This window comes from Mirounga leonina, unplaced genomic scaffold (genome assembly GCF_011800145.1).
Source record: "Mirounga leonina isolate KUSES-001 unplaced genomic scaffold, KU_Mleo_1.0 Mir_199, whole genome shotgun sequence".
In the NCBI taxonomy this organism is placed as follows: Eukaryota; Metazoa; Chordata; class Mammalia; order Carnivora; family Phocidae; genus Mirounga; species Mirounga leonina.
In genome coordinates, this window is record NW_023270498.1 from 5873364 (window position 1) to 5895401 (window position 22038).

A 22038-nucleotide genomic window follows, 5' to 3' on the forward strand; every position below is an offset into this window, starting at 1 on the left:
ATAGCTGACATCATTTACCAATGATATGATTGTTTATGTAGAAAATTCTTAAGAATAATTTAATTAACACCTAAATTGGTAAGTTTACTGGATTCTTTAATAATCAAAAGATATTTTAATTCTGTATAACAAAAAACACTCTTGAAAATACAATTCTCAAAATGATATCTTCACAAACGCCAAATATCTAGGAATAACTATAATAAAATGTCTAATATTTCTTCAGCTAATAACAATAAATGTCATTGGGGAGATTACAGATGTTTACTAAATGGTGGAATATATCACACTTATATATTGGGAAACTGAATATTTTAAAGGCATCAGTGTATCCCCATTCCATAAATGTATAGGTCTATAGATTCAGTGAATCTCAAATAAACATCTCAAAAGGCTTTTTATTTCTAGGTTTTTGGTTCAACTTGACCAGCTGATTCTATTTTTTAATGGAAATATAGAAACTAGAATAGCCAAGATACCTTCACAGAAGAAAATGTAAGATAAATGGATTTACTGTACCTAATTTCAAGACTTCATATTAAATCACATGAAATACATTTAACATTACCACAAAATTGGAAAACTAATTTGATGGAAGAGATGCACACATATACAGTCATTTTTAGTTTTGACATATTTCCACTGCAAAGCAGTGGATTAAAGACAGTCTTTCAATAAATGGTGTGGTTTTCTTTGAAAACCCATATAGAAAGAAATAATAAAGCATGACCTCTTCATGTTGTATCAAATTAATTCCAGGTAGGTTGTAGATCTAAATCCACAATAAAATGATAAAATTTTGGTTCTAATGGTGGTGCAAGATGGTGGTAAAGGGAGATCATAAATTTACCTCCCCCCATAGACAAAACAAACTACAGCTACTTATGTAACACTTCCTTTGGAAAAATAATTGAAAACTAGCTGAATAGCTTCTCCACAACAAAGGATAAGAGGGCCACATAGAGGTGGGTAGGAGAGGCAGATACACAGTATCACCAAAAAACCCACTCCCCACATGGTGACACACAATCAGGAGGAAATCTCACAAATATATTGCTTCTCTCTGAAGAGTAAGGACTCTGTGCACCATACCAGGCACTCCCAACTCTTGGGAACTGCACCAGACTGATGAGCACTCAAAACATCCCGCTTTGAAAATCAGTGGGATCTCGTCCGAGAGAACTATAGAGCTGCAGGAGATGGAGATTCTGCTCTTAAAGAGCTTATGTGCAGACTCACTCACCTCAGGAAACAGTGCAAAAGTAATAATTTGAAAGATGCATAGACCATATGAGGAGATTTATTTGCTTATCTTAAAGCATGTACCAGAGAGGCAAGAACCTGTTAGAATTTTCTGTAAGGACCGAGGTTCTGGCAGGTACCACTATTTGCATTCTCCCTCTACCTTGCTAGTGTAGAGGTAGGGGCATACCCCACCCCTGCACTGTTTCCTGGCCCCACCCAAGCTGGAGTTCCACCAAGGCCACACAAGTGGTATCTTTTGGCTGCCTGGCTCTGGTGGCCAGGGCGATTGTGATTCTGGGCCCTGAGGTTCTGAACTGATTGAAAAGACATTATTGGCAGGCTACCACTCCAAGGGCACTACACAGAAGATTAAAATACATCCCCGGCCTTCCTGTGAAAAAACCCTATTTACTTGTCTTGGAGCTTCAGTCTGAGGGTTAGGTTCAGGCTTACCACACATCTAGAGTCTATGGAATTGTTCTCAGGGAACTTAGGCAAGGGGACAGGATCTTTGCATCCTCCTTGACCTCACTACAACTCACCAGGACCTCTGAGAAAGGAACCCATACACTCATCTGGAACTCTGATTTTTGAAACTATCACCAATGGAACATCTCCAGATCAGCTGGTCTGGAGGCCAGCAGTTCCACAGAACCTTACAAGCTGCACTGTGAAGGTCTAGCTTCCAATCATCCTGAAATTAGTGCTGCCTGTGGTTCCTCCCTCTGGAACACACACAGGCCTTGGCACATGCTCAACAACTGGCTCCTAATGAGGATAAATCAGGCTGTTTGACAATCAAAAAATTTCCAGAGGCAACCAAGGGCTAGGACAAGGTTCATCACTTACACAAAGCCATTACTTCAAGATTAGAAGAGATGACAGTTTTGCCTAATATATAGACACAAATGGAGAGTCAAGTGAAATGAGAAGATTGAGAAATATGTTCCAAAGGAAAGAACAAGTTAAATCACCAGAAATTAACTTACATGAAATGGAGCTAAGAAAAATATCATGATTTCAGTTATATGTGAAATTAGAAAGAAAAAGAAAGAAACAAAACAAAACAAAACAAAAATTCATAGATACAGAGAATACATTGGTGGATGCCAGAGGTTTTGGGTGTTGGTGAAATGGGTGAAGAGGATCAAGAAATATAAACTTCCAGGTACAAAATAAATAAGTCATGGGGATGTGATATATAGCATGGTGGATGTATTCAATAATGTATTGCATAGTTGAAAGTTGCTGAGAATAAATCTTAAAAGTTCTCATTACAAGAAAAAAAAATTGTGACTTTGTATGGTGACAGACAGCAACTAGACTTATTGTGGTGATTATTTCACAATGTATATAAATATCAAATCAATATGTATACACCTGAAACTGATATAATGTTTTACATCAATTATACTTTAATAAAAAGTAATAATGTCTATAAAAATAATGTAATAGAAAATCTTTATAATCACTTTCCCTCCACACTACCATCCCTATGCATGTCTGAAGTAATAAGTGATATCTTACTCATGAGACAAAATAAGTTTTTCATGGAGGAAAGTATTGCTAAATTGAATTATGTTAAAAATAAGAACTATTTGTCAAAAGTCAAATTAACAAAGCGAAAAAGCCAATGACCAGTAGACATATGAAGATAATTGGAAATGGAAATTAAAAATTGCAGCTGTATATTGCAACAAACAAGATCGACAAGACATGCTGGAGATGATGGAGAACTGCTGGATCTCTGTTATATTGCTGATGGTGACATAAAGTGATACAGTCATTTTGGAAGAAGATTTGGCAGTATCCATATAGTTGACATATGTATACTCAACGAGTCAGTAATTCCACTTGTTGGTAGGTATGTGTTCAACAGAAGTGCATACACATATGTACCAAAAGGCAATTGCATGAATGCTCATTGCAGCATCATAGTCCCAAAGTGGAAATACCCAGAGGCATTTCCAAAGTTGAGTGGATACATAATTATTGCAATAATACTACAAATATATGCCATATGGCTATTAAAATAAATGAATATGAATTATATACAAAGAATAAATCTCACAAACATAATATTGAACAAAAGAAGCGAATTAAAACAATGCAGTCTTTTTCCACTTATATGAAATTAAAAAAAGATATATATATATATTTTAAAATTCAAGATAATAATTGCTTTTGAGGAGGGTGTGTTGTTATTAGAAAGAGACACAAGTAGGAAAAGTGATATTTGTTCTATTTCTTGATTTTGCTGATGCTTCTGTGGATTCATTCTGTGAGATTTCATTGAGCTGAACATTTGTGCTAATGAACTTTTCTATATGCATTGTTACAGATATTCAAAAGTAAGTAGAACACAGTCCTCAGTATTTATTGCACTTAATTAAACTCACAGTTACATGGGAAAGGTCTTTGTTTAGGCCTCTAGGGTGAAGAAGTGAAGAGTTTTGTTTTTCAAAGAGATTAACTTGAAGAAAGAATTGGGAAGATTTTCACACATTCTCAACGCTTCATGAAGCCAGGAGCATTGTTCAATCACTTGTGTGTGTTGAGGATGTATAAGCAAATGGAGTGGAGGAAATTCTTACTTTGTCATATATTTAGGTCTTTGTAAAGATTATTGCATAGATCTTTTTTTTGTTGTTATTATGTTATGTTAATCACCATACATTACATCATTAGTTTTTGAAGTAGTGTTCCATGATTCATTGTTTGCGTATAACACCCAGTGCTCCGTGCAGAACGTGCCTTCCTTAATACCCATCACAATGTTAACCCATCCTCCTACCCCTCTCCCCTCTAGAACCCTCAGTTTGTTTTTCAGAGTCCATAGTCTCTCATGGTTCGTCTCCCCCTCCGATTTCCCCCCCTTCATTCTTTCCCTCCTGCTATCCTTTTCCTTTTTTTTTTTTTTTTTTTTTAACATTTAATGTATTATTTGCTTCAGAGGTACAGGTCTGAGATTCAACAGTCTTGCACAATTCATAGCACTCACCATAGCACATACCCTCCCCAATGTCTATCACCCAGCCACCCCATCGGTCCCACCCCCCACCACTCCAACAACCCTCACTTTGTCTCCTGAGATTAAGAATTCCTCGTATCAGTGAGGTCATATGATACATGTCTTTCTCTGTTTGACTTATTTCACTCAACATAATACCCTCCAGTTCCATCCATGTCGTTGCAAATGGCAAGATTTCATTCCTTTTGAGGGCTTCATAATATTCCATTGTATATATATATACCACTTCTTCTTTATCCATTCATCTGTCGATGGACATCTTGGCTCTTCCCACAGTTTGTCTATTGTGGACACTGCTGCTATAAACATAGGGGTGGACGTACCCCTTCGGATCCCTACTTTTGTATCTTTGGGGTAAATACCCAGTAGTGCAATTGCTGGATTGTACGGTAGCTCTATTTTCAACTTTTTGAGGAATCTCCATACTGTTTCCAGAGTGGCTGCACCAGCTTACATTCCCACTAATAGTGTAGGAGGGTTCCCCTTTCTCCACATCCCTGTCAACATCTGTCGTTTACTGACTTGTTAATTTTAGCCATTCTGACTGGTGTGAGGTGGTATCTCATTGAGGTTTTGATTTGGATTTCCCTGATGCCGAGCGATATTGAGCACTTTTTCATGTGTCTGTTGGCCATTTGGATGTCTTCTTTGGAAAAATGTCTGTTCATGTCTTCTGCCCATTTCTTGGTTGGATCATTTGTTCTTTGGGTGTTGAGTTTAAGAAGTTCTTTATAGATTTTGGATACTAGCCCTTTATCTGATATGTCATTTGCAAATATCTTCTCCCATTCTGTCGGTTGTCTTTTGGTTTTGTTGACTGTTTCTTTTGCTGTGCAAAAGCTTTTTATCTTGATGAAGTCCCAATAGTTCATTTTTGCCCTTGCTGCCCTTGCCTTTGGCAATGTTTCTAGGAAGAAGTTGCTGTGGCTGAGGTCGAAGAGGATGCTGCCTGTGTTCTCCTTTAGGATTTTGATGAACTCCTGTCTCACATTGAGGTCTTTCAACCATTTGGAGTCTATTTTTGTGTGTGGTGTAAGGAAATGGTCCAGTTTCATTCTTCTGCATGTGGCTGTCCAATTTTCCCAATGCCATTTGTTGAAGAGACTGTCTTTTTTCCATTGGACATTCTTTTCTGCTTTGTCGAAGATGAGTTGACCATAGAGTTGAGGGTCCATTTCTGTGCTCTCTATTCTGTTCCATTGATCTATGTGTCTGTTTTTGTGCCAGTACCATACTGTCTTGATGATGACAGCTTTGTAATAGAGCTGGAAGTCCAGAATTGTGATGCCCCCAGCTTTGCTTTGCTTTTCAACATTCCTCTGTGTATTCAAGGTCTTTTCTGGTTCCATACAAATTTTAGGATTATTTGTTCCATTTCTTTGAAAAAGTGGATGGTATTTTGATGGGGATTGCATTGAATGTGTACATTGCTCTAGGTAGCATTGACATCTTCACAATATTTGTTCTTCCAATCCATGAGCATGGAACGTTTTTCCATTTCTTTGTGTCTTCCTCAATTTCTTTCATGAGTATTTTATAGTTTTCTGAGTACAGATTCTTTGCCTCTTTGGTTAGATTTATTCCTAGGTATCTTATGGTTTGGGGTGCAATTGTAAATGGGATCGACTCCTTAATTTCTCTTTCTTCTGTCTTGTTGTTGGTGTATAGGAATGCCACTGACTCCTGTGCATTGATTTTATATCCTGCCACTTGACTGAATTCCTGTATGAGTTCTAGCAGTTTTGGAGTGGAGTGTTTTGGGTTTTCTATTACATAGATCTTATATACTTGGTAAGACGATTGAAGGCTGATTTTAAAGTTGAAAATATAGGACTATCTAAAAAATATCCCTAAATAACTTGTAATATTTTTGGCTGAAAACATTAAATTATTAAAAAAATAATCTGGTAAATTTAAAATATACAATGAACAATGATTTAAAGCCTTTCTCTTTTTTTAATTTTTTGACTGTGCTGCTTGATTGGTTTTATTTGGAGTGTACCTCTCTTTTCTACTGAGTTGACATTCATCCATAAGTTTTAGTAACTTTCAAATAATTTAAGAAAAAAAAAGACATAAATGTAACAGTATTGATTATTCTGAGTTAGTTATGCCTCATCCCATAAAGCCTAGATTTGTGGTTGTAAAGTACTGGATACAAGAAAATCCTCCTTTTGTCATTGTTCTCCTTTTATACAGTGTTATTTCTCTGTTACCTAAAATTATGTGAATTAAGTGCTTGATACTAAGAAACCTCACAATTTAATACTTGGCTGTGCAAAACTATGGGGGACATTGAGGAGATTGAGATAATGAAGTGTTGATCTGCACTCTCTGTGTCTATAATTTTTCAAATACTTTTGGAAAATTTTTAATAGATAACTTTTAAAAAGGTCTTTGTAGGCAATAACACATAGATTGATTGATCGATTGATCAATCACATCAGGCATTTAATTGTAACAGAAAATATACATTATAGCCATGTAGACTTGAAATCTCAATTCTGCCCCTTTCTAATTGTGGACTGGGGACAAGTTACATAATTCTTATTCTCTCTCTCTCTCTGGTTATATCTATATCTACTTATCTATATTTATACACATATATGCACTTTTTTATTTTTATTTATTTATATTTATATAGTTGGGTTGACTAAATAGTAGATAGAGAAGATTCAGATTTTGTATCAAATAAGTTGCATGCAACTAAAATTCAGGTAAGTTAAAAATCATTTAGGATTTTTTTTTTCCCACACATATCAGAAGTCTCAGTGTTGCTAGTCCTGGAATAAATGATTGGCTCTGTGATACTAGCATGTACCCTGGCTCTTCTATATTCTCTTTTGCCATACATAGTAGGTTATTTTTTTTTTTTTTTAAGATTTTATTTATTTTTTTGACAGAGAGAGACACAGCGAGAGGGAACACAAGCAGGGGGAGAGGGAGAGGGAGAATCAGGCTTCCCGCCGAGCAGGGAGCCCGATGCGGGGCTCGATCCCAGGACCCTGGGATCATGACCTGAGCTGAAGGCAGACGCCTAACGACTGAGCCACCCAGGTGCCCCAGGTTATTTTTTTTTTAAGATTTTATTTATTTATTTGACACAGAGAGAGAGAGACACAGAGAGAGAGGGAACACAAGCAGTGGGAGTGGGAGAGGGAGAAGCAGGCTCTCCGCTGAGCAGGGAGCCCGATGTGGGACTCGATCCCAGGACCTTGGGACCATGACCTGAGCCGAAGGCAGATGCTTAATGACTGAGCCGCCCCGGCGCCCCATAGTAGTTTATTTTTATCTTCATGATCACATAACAATTGTTCCATCTCTAGGAAAAAAAAGGCAAAAAAGTCAATGTTTGCTTGTTAATTATTAGACCCATTACATCAAAACAACCACAATGCTTCTGAAAATAGCAATTAGGATATATAATCATTGCTACTCTTATTTTTACTTAAGATATTATTTTCCTACTCTAAACTATGATTTTGTTTAATACAGAACAAGAAGATAAGGTTACCAGAGGGGAGGTAGGTGAGGGGCTGGGTTAAATAGGTGATGGGGATTAAGGAGTGCACTTGTTGTGATGAGCACCAGGTGTTGTACATAAGTGTTGAATCACTAAATTGTACACCCGAAGCTAATATTACACTGTATGTTAACTAACTGGAATTCAAATAAAACTCAATAAAAAAGAAGATAAGGCTTTTTTTTTTTTAACTACCAACAGTAGTTAGTACACCCCAACCCTTGTAGATAACCATTACCCACATCACCCTTCTTCCCATACATAGAACAAAGTAATTCTAACCCAAAGACAACAACCCTTAAATTTCATCTAGATACTGTATATAGCTTAAAATACAATATCTCTGGATTGGGAGTCCTTTCTTTTCATTAATGTGGAAGCCACTAAGGCTATTCATAGTAACTAATGTTTTCTCCCACTAGACGTGTGGTGACAATTAACTTTCTTCCTCAAACTTAGTTATGATCAAAGACATGAGTAGATGTAACATCCATCACTTCTGGGTTAAAGTTTTAACTTTAACTGGGTTAAAGCTTTAACAGCTTTAACTTTGCCATATATTCATTTTCACAGCAAAAGAGGGAACTTTCAAGGGGGTTGTTATTGCATGGAATGTATTAGAAGGGTGGAGAAGTGACAGTAAAGTATCCTCCAGACTGAGAAGGCACTTTGAGGTAGAAAAATGAAGCAAGCTCTTTCATACCTTTTACACAGAGTTTTACTGAGGGTAACATACTAACAGGGAGTGATCAGGCAGACAAACAATCCAGGAACTATACAGCCTTTCTCTGCCCAGTCCAGACCTTAATCCACAGCTTTTATAGAGCAAGTGGCATTGTGGTGAGATCAAAGGTTAGTAATCTAGATTTGGCCTTCTGTGCGCCAGTCATCGCTACTAGTTATCTAAAGTGGGGCCTTCTGTGTGCTAGTCATCTCTACTAGTTATCTACAGTGAGACCTTCTATATGCTGTTCATCTCTACTAGTTATCTACAGGGGGGGCCTTGTGTGCCCTAGTCACCTCTCCTAGTTATCTAAAGTGGAACCTTCTGTGCGCCCCTTAAGGGATGATCAGAACAAGTCTCAAATTCTGGTCAGAGCACACATTAACTATGGATCCGGAACACATAGTCCTGAGGGAGGTCATTGTGTAGGCATTGGTAAGATGGAGGGCCAAAGATGGAGACCGTATTGTCAGCCCTCCCACAACATAATGCAGAGTCACTGGCCCACTGTGCTATAATGTATAACAATAGAAATAGTTTTTGTTGCTTTCAGCCATGGAGTTTTGAGACTGTTGGCTACCTGATTAATTTAGAAGTTGGCTCTTACAGATGTATGCTTCTGTAATAAAAACCTAAAACGTGATGCTCTGGCTTAGTTCTCAGCTAACAGGTGATGAAGAAATTTACATCAGAGGATGATATGATGGTGATCCTTTCATGTAGTGGGAAACATTTGCTAACACACTTGCCTGAGGGATCTTGAAAGGAGATAATGTCTCAATTGTATATTTAAAGGGAGAGATTGTTTCCTGCAGTCCATTGTCTCTCATGGTTCATCTATCCCTTTGATTCCCCACCCTTCAGTTTACCCTTCCTTCCCTTAATGTCCTCTGTGCTATTCCTTATGTTCCACATAGAGAGTTAAACCATATGATAAATGTCTTTCTCTGCCTGACTTATTTCACTTAGCATAATCCCCTCCAGTTCCATCCATATGGATGCAAACGGTAGGGGGTGGGGGAATGGGTTAGCCCAGTGATGGGTATTAAGGAGGGCATGTGTTGTAATGAGCACTGGATGTTATATGCAAATAATGAATCATGGAACACTACATCAAAAACTAATGATGTTTGTAGGGGGACTAACATAATAAAAAAAAAAGGAGAGATTGAATAAACAAGAACATATATGGTATGAGTGGATTACTATAAATTGCGATTGAAAAGAAAGCATGAGGGGCGCCTGGGTGGCTCAGTTGGTTAAGTGACTGCCTTCAGCTCAGGTCATGATTCTGGAGTCCTGGGATCGAGTCCCACATCAGGCTCCCTGCTCAGCGGGGGGTCTGCTTCTCTCTCTGATCCTCTTCCCTCTCATGCTTTCAGTCTCTCATTCTCTCTCTCTCAAATAAATAAATAAAAAATCTTAAAAAAAAAAGAAAAAGAAAAGAAAGCATGAGGAATAAGCTCAGAGGAGAGATGGTTAATTTGTAGGAAGGACTGAAAGAGAACAGAGCATGTTAAAAATGCCCAGGATTACAGGCTACTTAGGCCAATTACATTTTAAACCATAAATTTGTTTAAAAGCAAAACTAAGGAGAGCTTTGAGTGACAAAGGCTGATAAAATAATCAGCTTTTCAGGCCAAGAGGTAACTTCATTCCCCCTAAGTCCTCCCTCTTACAAATAGAAGACCCTGGACATAATGCAATAAATCACTGTGGGGAGATGTCATGTTTGGCCAGCAAACCCTGAAGTGGCAAATGAAAAGATTAGTCCAGACACCTTAGTAGGAGAAAGGAGAAGGCTGAGGGACCAGATGATCTAGTGGAGAAAAGTTCCAAACCAAGGTCTACTTCCATCTTTATTATGCATGTTATCAAAGATTCAAGATCAGAAAGGAATGTAAGGTTTTAGTAACTAGGGAAGTGACATTTATGGGCATTGTGTGATTAGAACTATCTGTGTTTGTGACCTGCAGGTAGGGAGTAGGTAACTATTAAGGATTCATGTCTAACCTAAGTTAAGCATCTGTCGCCTGGGAGATAGTGTTGAGCCACAATTAGGATCTGGCTGTTTTCAGCCCAGAAACCTAAAAGGAGGCCCAGTTTTCTGGTCACTCCTTCTTTGCTTTTCAACTAGCTTCTCTCAGGAGGATTGTGTTTATCATATCTTAGCTAGCCAGGCATTGTGAGTTCCCACAGGGACACTCTGAAGAGTGGAATGGAGAAGGTGGGCTCTCAAGGCGTGTTGGGACTTAAGAAATTAAACAGTAATGAGATTCTGAGGTGTCCTTATTGCCTCCCACATACTATTGCTTCCCACTTACTGCCTATTCTGCTAGCCAAAGTACGGGGAACACAGTGGACTAAAAGAACAGAAGTCGGACTGCCTGGACAGCTCAGTCAGTTGAGTATTGACTTGACTTCAGCTCAGGTTGTGATCTCAGTGTCGTGAGATGGAGCCCTGCATCAGGCTCTTCACTGGGTATGGAGCCTGCTTAAGATTCTCTCTCTCCCTCTCTCTCTGCCCTTCCCATTGCTCGCTCTCTCTCTGTCTCTAAAAATGAATAAATAAATCTTTAAAGGAACAGAAATCCTTTTGTCAATATCTAACTAACTAAAACCAAATAACAATGAGAAAAAACACACCTTCTTCAGGTTTTGTGGGGACAAATGGAGAGCTGACTTTTCACCCCTGTCAAAAAGATTGTTCTCTCATAGTGGCATCTGAAAGACCCAGAGAATGATGACTATCAGCTAAAAGATGAAAAGATAAATAAACAAACCCACAACTATAGTTAGAAGCTTTAGCACCCTACTCTAAGCAATTGAAGAAACTACTAGACAGAAAATCAGCAAGGATATAGAACATTTGACAATACCATCAAGCAACAATGTCTAAACACACATATAAAACATTCGACCCAAACACAGGAGGTACACATTTTTGTTTTTGTTTTTGTTTTTCAAAACCTCATGGAACATTAATAAGAGAGACTGTGTCTTAGTCCATAAACAGAATTCAAAAGACTTAAAATCACATAAAATATGTTCTGTGGCCATAATAGAATTGATTTAGATATTAATAACAGGAAAAATAAACAGCAGCATCCAAACACTTGAAATTAATCAACAAACCTCAGAATAAAAGCTGATTCAAAGAGGAAATTTCAAAGGAATTAAGAAAACGCATAGAACTTAATGAGTATAATAATGCATAGTATAAAAATACGTGAGATGCAGCCAAAGCTGTGCTGAGAGGGATTTGAATAGCACTTAATGCTTATATTTGAAACCTGAAAGGTCTTAATTTAAAAATGAGAGTTATACCTTATTTAAATAGAAAAAAAACAAAATAATGTAAAGAAAAAATACTAAATGTTAGTAGAATAAAATGAAGTTAAAAACAAGCAAATGATTGAGAAAATTAATATAATGATAGTTGATTTTTCAATAAACTTGACAAAAATCTAGAATGATTGACAAATATAAAAATAGTGAGGACACAAATCATTATCAGAAATGATACAGGAGACATCACCAAAGATCCTGCTGCCATCAAAAAATAATTGGGGAATAATATAAACACATTTATGCTCATATATTTAAATGCTTCACAGAAATGAACCAATTCCTTGACACTAGGAACTAAAAACTAGAAACTACCAAACCCATCTAAGATGTAATAGACAATCTTGTCAAAATGTTAAAGAAAAAATATCATATGATCATATTGATCAAGGCAGAAGAAGCTTTTGACAAAATCCAAACCCAATCATGATTTAAAAACAAGAAAAAACAAAACAAAACAAACAAACAAAAAACAAGAGGAAAAGCAAAAAGAAAAAACTTTCAACTAGGATAAAAGAAAGGGAAAGCTGAGGAAAAAAAAAAAAGGATGTCTGTTCTCACCACTCTCTTTCAACATTGTTCTGGATATTCTTGCCAGCACAATCAGGTTTTAAAAAGAATAGCTGCATAGATTGGAAAGGAAGAAATGAAACTGCTCCCATTTGTAGATTATATGATTTTATCTACATAAAAATTTTGAGGAGACCTATCAAAAATTTTTTAGAATAAGATAATTTAGTAAGTTCATAGGTTATAAATGGAACACACACAAGGCAAATCAGTTTTATATATAAATAGCAAACATATGGAAACTGAAATAAAAGGACAATATTTATAACTGCTCAAAAAAATATATATATATAGGTATATGGGGCGTACGGGTGGCTCAGTTGGTTAAGCATCTACTTTCATCTCTGGTCATGATCCTGAGGTCTTGGGATTGAGCCCTGCATTGGGCTCTCTGCTCAGCAGGGAGCCTGCTTCTCCCTCTTGCTCTGCCTTCTGCTCCCCCTGTTTGTGTGTTCTCTCTCTCTCTGTCAATAAATAAAATATTTAATATATATGTACAAAATTATTATGTCACTCACGTGATGTATATACTAAGAATTATAAAATATCCAATGGAACACATCAGAGGAGACACAAATGGAAAGACATACCATTTTCATGGAAGATACAACATGGTAAAGATACCAATTCCCTCCAAATTGCCTTATAGGTTTAATGGAACCACCATAAAAATCCCATTTTTATAAACATATAAAGTATGTTTTTATAGACATACTTATTCTAAAATTCATATGGAAAGATAAACACTGTAAAATAGATAAACCAACTTGATGAATAAGAATAAAGTGAAAGTAATCACTCTATTGTATTTAAAGGTTAAAATAAGCTATAGTATTCATGATAATGTGTTATCAGTGTAGAAATAAACAGATATGTTGGTGGAACAAAATAAAGAACACAACAGACCCACACAAATGTACCAAATTGATTTTTTTACAAAGGTGGGAAAACTATTCTCTGGACAAAGGATGGGCCTTTCAACAAATGCTGAAGTTATTGGATAGTCACAGGCAAAATAATGAACCTTAATGAAAATCTAACACCAAATTAGACAAATTTAACATCCATACAAATCAATTAAAAAATACATTGAACTCGGGGCGCCTGGGTGGCTCAGTTCGTTAAGCGACTGCTTTTGGCTCAGGTCATGATCCTGGAGTCCCTGGACCGAGTCCCGCATTGGGCTCCCTGCTCAGCAGGGAGCCTGCTTCTCCCTCTGACCCTCCCCCCTCTCATGTGCTCTCTCTCTCTCATTCTCTCTGTCTCAAATAAATAAATAAATAAAAATCTTAAAAAAATAAAAATAAAAAAATACATTGAACTCAAGATGGGTCATAGACTTAAATGTAAAAAATAAAACTATACAGCTTTTAGAAAAAAAAAATCAGAGAAAATTTTTGAGATCCTGCCCTAAGTGAAGAGATTTTAAACTTGATATCAAAGTACAATCTTAGGAGGAAGAATGAATCAATTGGACCTCATGTAAGTAAGGAATATTTGTTCTGTGAAAGTGTATGTGAATAGAATAGAAAGGAAAGCTACATATTAGGATAAAGTATTTGCAGACCACATAGCTGACAAAAAACTTGGTATCTAGAATACATAAAAAAAACTTAAAATTCAATGACAAAAACAATTAGAAAGTGGGCAAAAGATATGGAGACATTTCACCAATGAGAACATACAGATGGCAAATAAGCATATGCAAATATGTTTATAATCATTAGTCATTAGAGAAATGCAAATTGAAGTCACATTGAGATATGATTGCATACCTCCCAGAATAACGAATAATAACAACAACACACACCCTCACACGGGTGAGGACATGTTGAAACTGGATCCTTCAATCTTTGCTGTGGGGATGTAACATAGTACCCACTCTGACAAAGAGGATAGCAGTTTCTTACAAAACTAAACATAAGCATAAGATGATCTAAGCAACTGTACACTTGGACATTTATTCCAGGGAAATTAAAACTTATTTTCACACAGTGAAACATATATGGGATATTTCTGGCTGCTTTATTTTTAATAGCCATGAAGTGGAAACATTCCAATGTCCCTCAAGTGGCAAGCAATTAAACAAAAGCATAGTACTCCAGAGCATATAACACTGTTCAGCAACAGCGTGAGATGGACTACCGATATATGCAACAACTTGGATGGACCTCAAGAGAATTATTCTGGGGGGAAAGAACCAATATCAAGAGTTTATGCGCTGTATGATTTCATTTACCTGCATTTCCAAAATGACAAAATTATAAAATTGGAGAACAGTTTAGTGATGGCCAGATTAGGGAGATAGGAAGGAAGGGAGGTCACCACAACTACAAAATGGTAACATGAAATATATTTGAAATGGAGCTGCTCTGTATCTTGATTGTGTTGATGGTTCACAAATTTGCATGTGTGGCAAAGTTGCATAAAATAGATGTATATGCACACACACAAGTGGGTACATGTAAAACTGATGAAGTCTGAAGAAGGTTGATGGGTTCTATCAATGATAATATTGTGGTTATGATATTTTACTGTGTAGACATTTAAGATACCACCTTTGGGGTAAATTGGGTGTGGTTGTATGGAATCTCTGTTTGTTATCCCACAATGGCATGTGAATCTACAATTGTATCAAAAATGTATATTTTAAAAAACTTTGTATTAGGAATTAAATTGTGGGTTTGACTGACATCCATTGTGAAATCTTCTGACTGAGTAAAGATATTTCAGAAACAAAACTTAACTTGCTCATATCCTAGGCTTCTATATTATCTCACTAGTCAGGAATGGTATCCAGATATAATCTGAACTACTGGAGAATCTGGGGAAGATAAAATCTTATGTGGGCATATTGCTGGTCCACAAAGACACTGGGGGTTTAATTAAGGAATAAGGTAGAAATCTATACCACAATTCTCATTAGAAACACTTAAATTTGGCCAATCAACCCTACAGGTTATATCATGAACAATACTACCAAAGCACGGTTAATAAAAACAAAACCCATTAGAGAAAGCAATTGTATTCTAACTATATTTAGTTTTTGGTGATTGTGTGATACCAATTAGGTATGGGTTTTAGTACTTCTCAACTCACCTGATATATTTATAATCAATATGCATAATATATCTAGATCTTTAATTGCAATCAACTGAATGAAAGTATGGAAAAAAAGTAGAGGTAAGGGCTCCTGGGTGGCTCAGTCATTGAACGTCTGCCTTCGGCTCAGGTCATGATCCCAGGGTCCTGGGATCAAGTCCCACATCTGGCTCCCTGCTCTGCGGGAAGCCTGCTTCTCCCTCTCCCACTCCCCCTGCTTGTGTTCCTACTCTCGCTATGTCTCTCTCTGTCAAATAAATAAATAAATAAATCTTTTTTAAAAAAAAGTAGAGGTAATGGTGAAGTTTAATAAATGAAATGTGTCTTTGATTTACCAAGTTAGGTGCTTAAAGCTACTTGGTAAAGATCTCTTTTTAATAAATCTTAGAAGTTTTTACTTAAGTGAAATACTATCAAATATCTATCCTCTAGGAAAAAGATGATGCAATTATGATCATCTGTTCATTTACTTTTTCTGAATGGTGAAGCATAAAATCTGCCTTCCTTTTATCTGGAAGTAAATGTAAAATATAGGTAGTAAATGACTTTATAATGAGAATGATTATAAAAGAGCCATTCTCCAGGCACAAGAGTATGTTCAAAGCACATGGAGACCTTTTTGTATTTGCTTAAAGAGCTGAGACTGATACACAGAAGCCCAAAATAAGTATTTAACATTAGTTCATGCATTTACTTATCTACACATTATTTCATCCACTTGTGAAACCACATCTTTTGAGTATGTTCCAGATATCACACAGGTCGTGAATATCATGAATATCATATTTCCTATTCTTGTAGAATTCAGAAACTAGTAATGATCCTGATAATCAAGTAAGTATAAAACTGTGCTGTGTTAATTAAGTATGAGCATAGAAATATGTTTAGTCAGAATGAACTTGTTCTCTTCATTTTGACATTATGAGCTCAAGGGGCTTCTAGACAACTGAAGAATAAAATGATTTGAGAAACAAGACAGAGGATCAAAGGGGAAGGGAGGGAAAAATGAAACAAGACGAAACCAGAGAGGGAGACAAACCATAAGAGACTCTTAATCTCAGGAAACAAACTGAGGGTTGCTGGAGTGGTGGGGGTTGGGAGGGATGGGGTGGCTGGGTGATGGACACTGGGGAGGGTATGTGCTATGGTGAGCACTGTGAATTGTGTAAGACTGATGAATCACAGACCTGTACCCCTGAAACAAATAATACATTATATGTTAATTAAAAAATAAAAAAAAAAGAATAAAATGATTACTTACTAGCTTTCTGACCCTTTCCCCAAAACAACATAAATGTACAATTTGGATGTGTATGTCTTTGCTATTCATTTGTTGAGCAACTATTTAGGGAGCACTTGTGGGAGAGGTATTCCACTGTTAGTAACAAAATCAGGCTCAAAAATCTCTTTCATTTATTCAAAGTCATTATTTTTGTTCTCAAAAAAATCATATTGTGAATGTTGCTATAAAGAGACATTTATAAGTATACACAGGACTTTTTAGGGTGCCTGGGTGGCTCAGATGGTTAAGCGTCTGCCTTCAGCTCAGGTCATGATCCTGGGTCCTGGGATCAAGTCCCGCATTGGGCTCCCTGCTCCTTGGGAGCCTGCCTCTCCCTCTGCCTCTCTCTCTCTCTCTCATAAATAAATAAATAAAATCTTTTAAAAAAAGTATACACAGGACTTCTTAAACATTATATACCACTAATAAGACAAAATTAAAATTTGAATTTTCCTGAAGTCTAGAAAATGCACTGTCAGCATTTTAACTTTTAGATTGAACAATCTCGATTTAACAGAGATAAACATAATCTTTGATGAACATTTAGTATATGCAAACCTTTGTGTCCAGTGCTTTAGATTTAATATTTTGATAGTCATACTGATAGCTGCATTTTATTTTATTTTTAAAGATGAGTGAATTTTATCTGTTTCACATATAACTTTAGTGACACACAGGAAGTAAATGGCAGAGTGAGAAACCAAACCAATGGCTTGCTACCTTTATTTATTTATTTTTTTAAAGATTTTATTTATTTATTTGACAGAGAGAGACACAGCGAGACAGAGAACACAGGCAGGGGGAGTGGGAGAGGGAGAAGCAGGCCTCCCGCCAAGCAGGGAGCCCCATGCGGGGCTCGATCCCAGGACCCTGGGATAGACCTGAGCTGAAGGCAGACGCTTAATGACTGAGCCACCCAGGCGCCCCGGCTTACTACCTTTTTTTTTTTTTAAAAGATTTTATTTATTTATTTGACAGAGAGAGACACAGCGAGAGAGGGAACACAAGCAGGGGGAGTGGGAGAGGGAGAAGCAGGCTCCCCGCAGAGCAGAGAGCCTGATGCGGGACTCGATCCCAGGACCCTGGGAGCATGACCTGAGCTGAAGGCAGTCGCTTAACCAACTGAGCCACCCAGGTGCCCCCTGGCTTGCTACCTTTAAACCATACTGTTTACATTAAACCACTGGGAGGCCCAGGAGGTGTCTTGTTTTTGCTATTCATCCACCTATCTGTATCTCAATCTGCACGACAACTCTGTATGGGAGATAGCATTTTCACAACTTTACAGAATTCAGAGCTTGAAAGTGTTCACAAACATTTGTGATATCACAGTGAAAGCATTTGGTGAAAACCTAGCTTTGAACCTAGCTTTGATGAAATCCTTAGTGAACTGATTCTCAAGTCTGGAGTGGACAAATCTACATTCAGCCCTCACATCTCCTTTACATGGCAAATATAGAGGCAAAATTGGATAATAAGCAAAAATTGTTTAAAAACAAACTCTCCACAAGAGCATCAGGCTTGTGCAACAGAAAAAAAAAAAATCAGTTTACCATTTTTTAGCTGACAAGAATATTTAGTAATAGAAAGACTGTGAGGGGAGGAGACATGTAAGGAAATAAATGAAAAAATATGATATTCACCAAAAAACATTAAAGAAAAAAAAGCATTATCATCTAATTCTGATAAATCAGTTACAATTGTGAAATGATCCATAATTCTTTCTTCTTGCAGTGTGATTAGGTACTTAACATTCCTTGAATTTTATACCTTATTATTTTGAGTTCATTTTCTTATCTCTTCAGCAAGCAAATCTCTGTTGAATGAATATTCTGAATGTCCTGACATGTACCACTCAGAACTTACTTTGCATTTCCATCAGATGGAGATTTAAATTTCATTGCTTAATAACCAAATAGATATTGATATGAGCTTTCACTGAAATTGCATTTTTGCCAGTTATGAACAATAAAACATCTGTGTACTACCTAGGCAGGAAGACATTGAAATGTATGTGAATATATACTACCCCCCAGTTCCCTAATCCATACCCTTCAGGAATAAAAACAAAAAAACCCACCATGGAATTGAGAGTTGATCGGGTCTAGCACCGGTGATTGACATGTGATAGAGACCTTGAGCCACTTTGCACTAGAGTGAGTTCATTTGTCCTCACGCTTGTTGGCTTCAATTTTTTTCTGAAAATTGTAACTGAATTGCATTTGTACACCAAACCACATAATTAAGAAGTAATTCCCATTCACTGAGATCATACAGCACAGTGGAAAGAGCCCTTATTTTACAGTCTGAGAGACCTGGTTTGGAATGTAGGCATTTCACACATTAGGTGTGTGACCCTGTGACTTAACCTACCTGTTCCTCAGTCAATTCACTCAACTCAACAAAGACCTAATGAAGGCCTAAGGTGGACTCCTCTGTGACACATATCAGGACATCAAAGAAGAACATGGAAAAGACTGCCCCTAAGGGCTTCAAATATCAGTAGGAGAGGTTAGATGTGCCATGTGTTGTAAAAGCTAATATTCTATAATTGTATATAAGTTCATCAGAATATAATTAATAAAAGGGATACTTCCACCCAAAAGAATGAAATGGATTTTCATAGAGTTAAGACCCCCTGAATTAAATTTTGAAAGTAGATATGGGTTGGACACTCAAGGAGAGAATTGAGTGTGAACAAATAAATTGCTTATTCAGGCATCTTTAAGACAATTGGTTTGGCTGGAAGATGCAGTCATGTGGGTATGGGAGAGAGTGTGGGGAGGAACACAGGGTGGGAAAGAAAGATGAGAATGAAATGTTGGAGGACTTTCCATGCCGGACTAAAGAGGGTGTGGGAGGCTTTGCTGTCTAAGCCTTCAGGAACCAGAAAGACATGGTGCAATGATACATGAAGGCAGAGTGTCCTTCAACAAGAAAATGGGTGCCTTTCCTCGAATATATAGGATAACTGTAGGAAATTGAGGTAACTTAAACCTTACCAGTCCCAATTTCCTCTGTGCATGAGATGACATGATCATCAGCTTATGGGAGAGAGAGGGGAAGTGAAACAGTGGGGTAAGTAAGGCTGATTGAGAACAGGAAAATCTGGGATGGCTACAATAAGGAAGAGCCGACAGATGTATGTGGTCAGATACCTATGAAGTGATTGTCTTCAGGCATCCAGGGCCAGCTGAGGTTGCCGATAAAGGATTGGCAATGGTAACAATCAGCACACTGTCATTTTCCATGACAGCACTCAGACAACAAGCTTTAGGAAAGGAGGGAGATTTTTTGATGGATCTAAAGTGCCTTGAAAAGTCTAGCTTAGCCTAAGTATTTTCTTCTTGAATAGACATTATTTCTGTTGTACGTCTGAAGAATTCTGAGCTTATTCTTGAAGTTCAGTCACCAACTTATAATATTGAATTGGTTGATCAGGAAATAGATGGATGTATTATAACTTTTAGATTTAATTATTCCTTTGTTTTAGGAACAAGATTCTTTATTATACTTTAAAAAACACGTTATCTTTCATTCATTCATTTCTTGACTTCAAACCTTAAATTCATGCTGGATTGACTTTACCTTCCATTTAAAATATTTGCTCCCTCTTTTTCATCTTTTTATTTTATTTCTATTATTCAGTGGAATTAACTCAAGCTATGAGAGTAATTTGGTTTTCAGCTTTGTCAAGTGTGTCTCAAAGTTTCTAAGGTATTTCTAACTCATGGTTTGTCTTGGCCCTCAAATTATTTTCTTACCATTGTGATCTCTCCTTTAATTTTCTTTGGATGATGCTTCACCTGCTCATCTTTGTTTTTATTTAATTCATGACTTTTTAAGTACTTTTAAATTTAAAAAAAGACTTAATGAGAATCTTCTTCTTTTACTTAGAATATATATATATTTTTAAAGAATGGATTGTTTAATTTTTGTGTGACTGCTAAGCTGCTTTCCTTTTGGATTCTAATATATGTTCATAATTAAAAAGCTGTTTCTTTTCATCTTGTTCATACTTAATGTCGGCAGCTCCTTCTAGACATTTTACATACTTTAATACACTCTCTTCTCATTTGGCTGAGGCCTGTTCTTCTCCCAGCAATTTGACAGCTAGGTACCAATTTCTGGGCCTGATAGTTGTCAAGAATTGGTGGAAGGGTGAGCACTCTCATGTAGCTATCTTCCCCACTTGTTAGAAAAATAATGCTTGATATATTCTGAATATTTAGATGAATGCCCTGACTCAGGATGACTGCATCTGCTGCAAAAAGTTTGCCTTGCGCTTTGGGTCATTTCCATCAGATAATAGGAGTGAAGTTTGGCCATCTTTCTCTTGCTGAGATCCTGAGTATTTTCCAGATTTTCTGTGATTTGATTTTTAAGAGTTTTATGTTAATTTTTTTCCTGATCTGTACACTTTCCCCTCAGCTTGCTTTTCTTCCCATTAGGGGGTATAAATGACAATTCTCACACTGACAGCTGAGTTTTGTCCCAGGAACACCAACTGGAGAAATGGGAACAAGCTTTGCCCAAATCTTTTATTTTACTCATTAACTTATTTTTTTTTTATTAATTTGTACAAGGATGGTCTGTGGACTGGAGTTTGAGAATGCTATCGATAAATAGCACTGGTGGACCTGCCTATGAATAATGAGTTCTGTTTGGTATCTGATAAAACAGGAAGGATCTCAAACAGGTTGAGGGAATTTCCTTTGAATAGAATTTTCCACGTTAAAGCATTGATCGCATTCCTGGATCTGTCCTTTTTCTGAAGAGTCTGTTGTCTGTTGAATTATGTCCCTCCAAAGGGACGTGTTGAAGTCCTAATCTCTGGTATAACTGTGAATATGACCTTGTTTGGAAATAGGGTGTTTGCAGATAATGAAGTAATCAAGTTAAGATGAGGTTATACTGGATTATGATGGGCCTAAATCCATAACTTAGTACATAACTTAGTATATTTACAATGAGGGAGAGAGCTGAAGAATACGGGGACAAGAGGGCACAGAAGATGGAGGCAGAGGCTGAAGTGATGTGGCCACATACCAAGGAACTCATGGAGCCACAAGAAGCAGGAAGCAGCTAGGAAGGATTCTTCTCTAGAATCCTCAGAGGGAGCATGGCCTTGCCAACATCTGATTTTGGACTTCTAGATTCTAAACTGTTGTGATAAGCCACCCAATTTATGATAACTTGTCATAGCAACACTA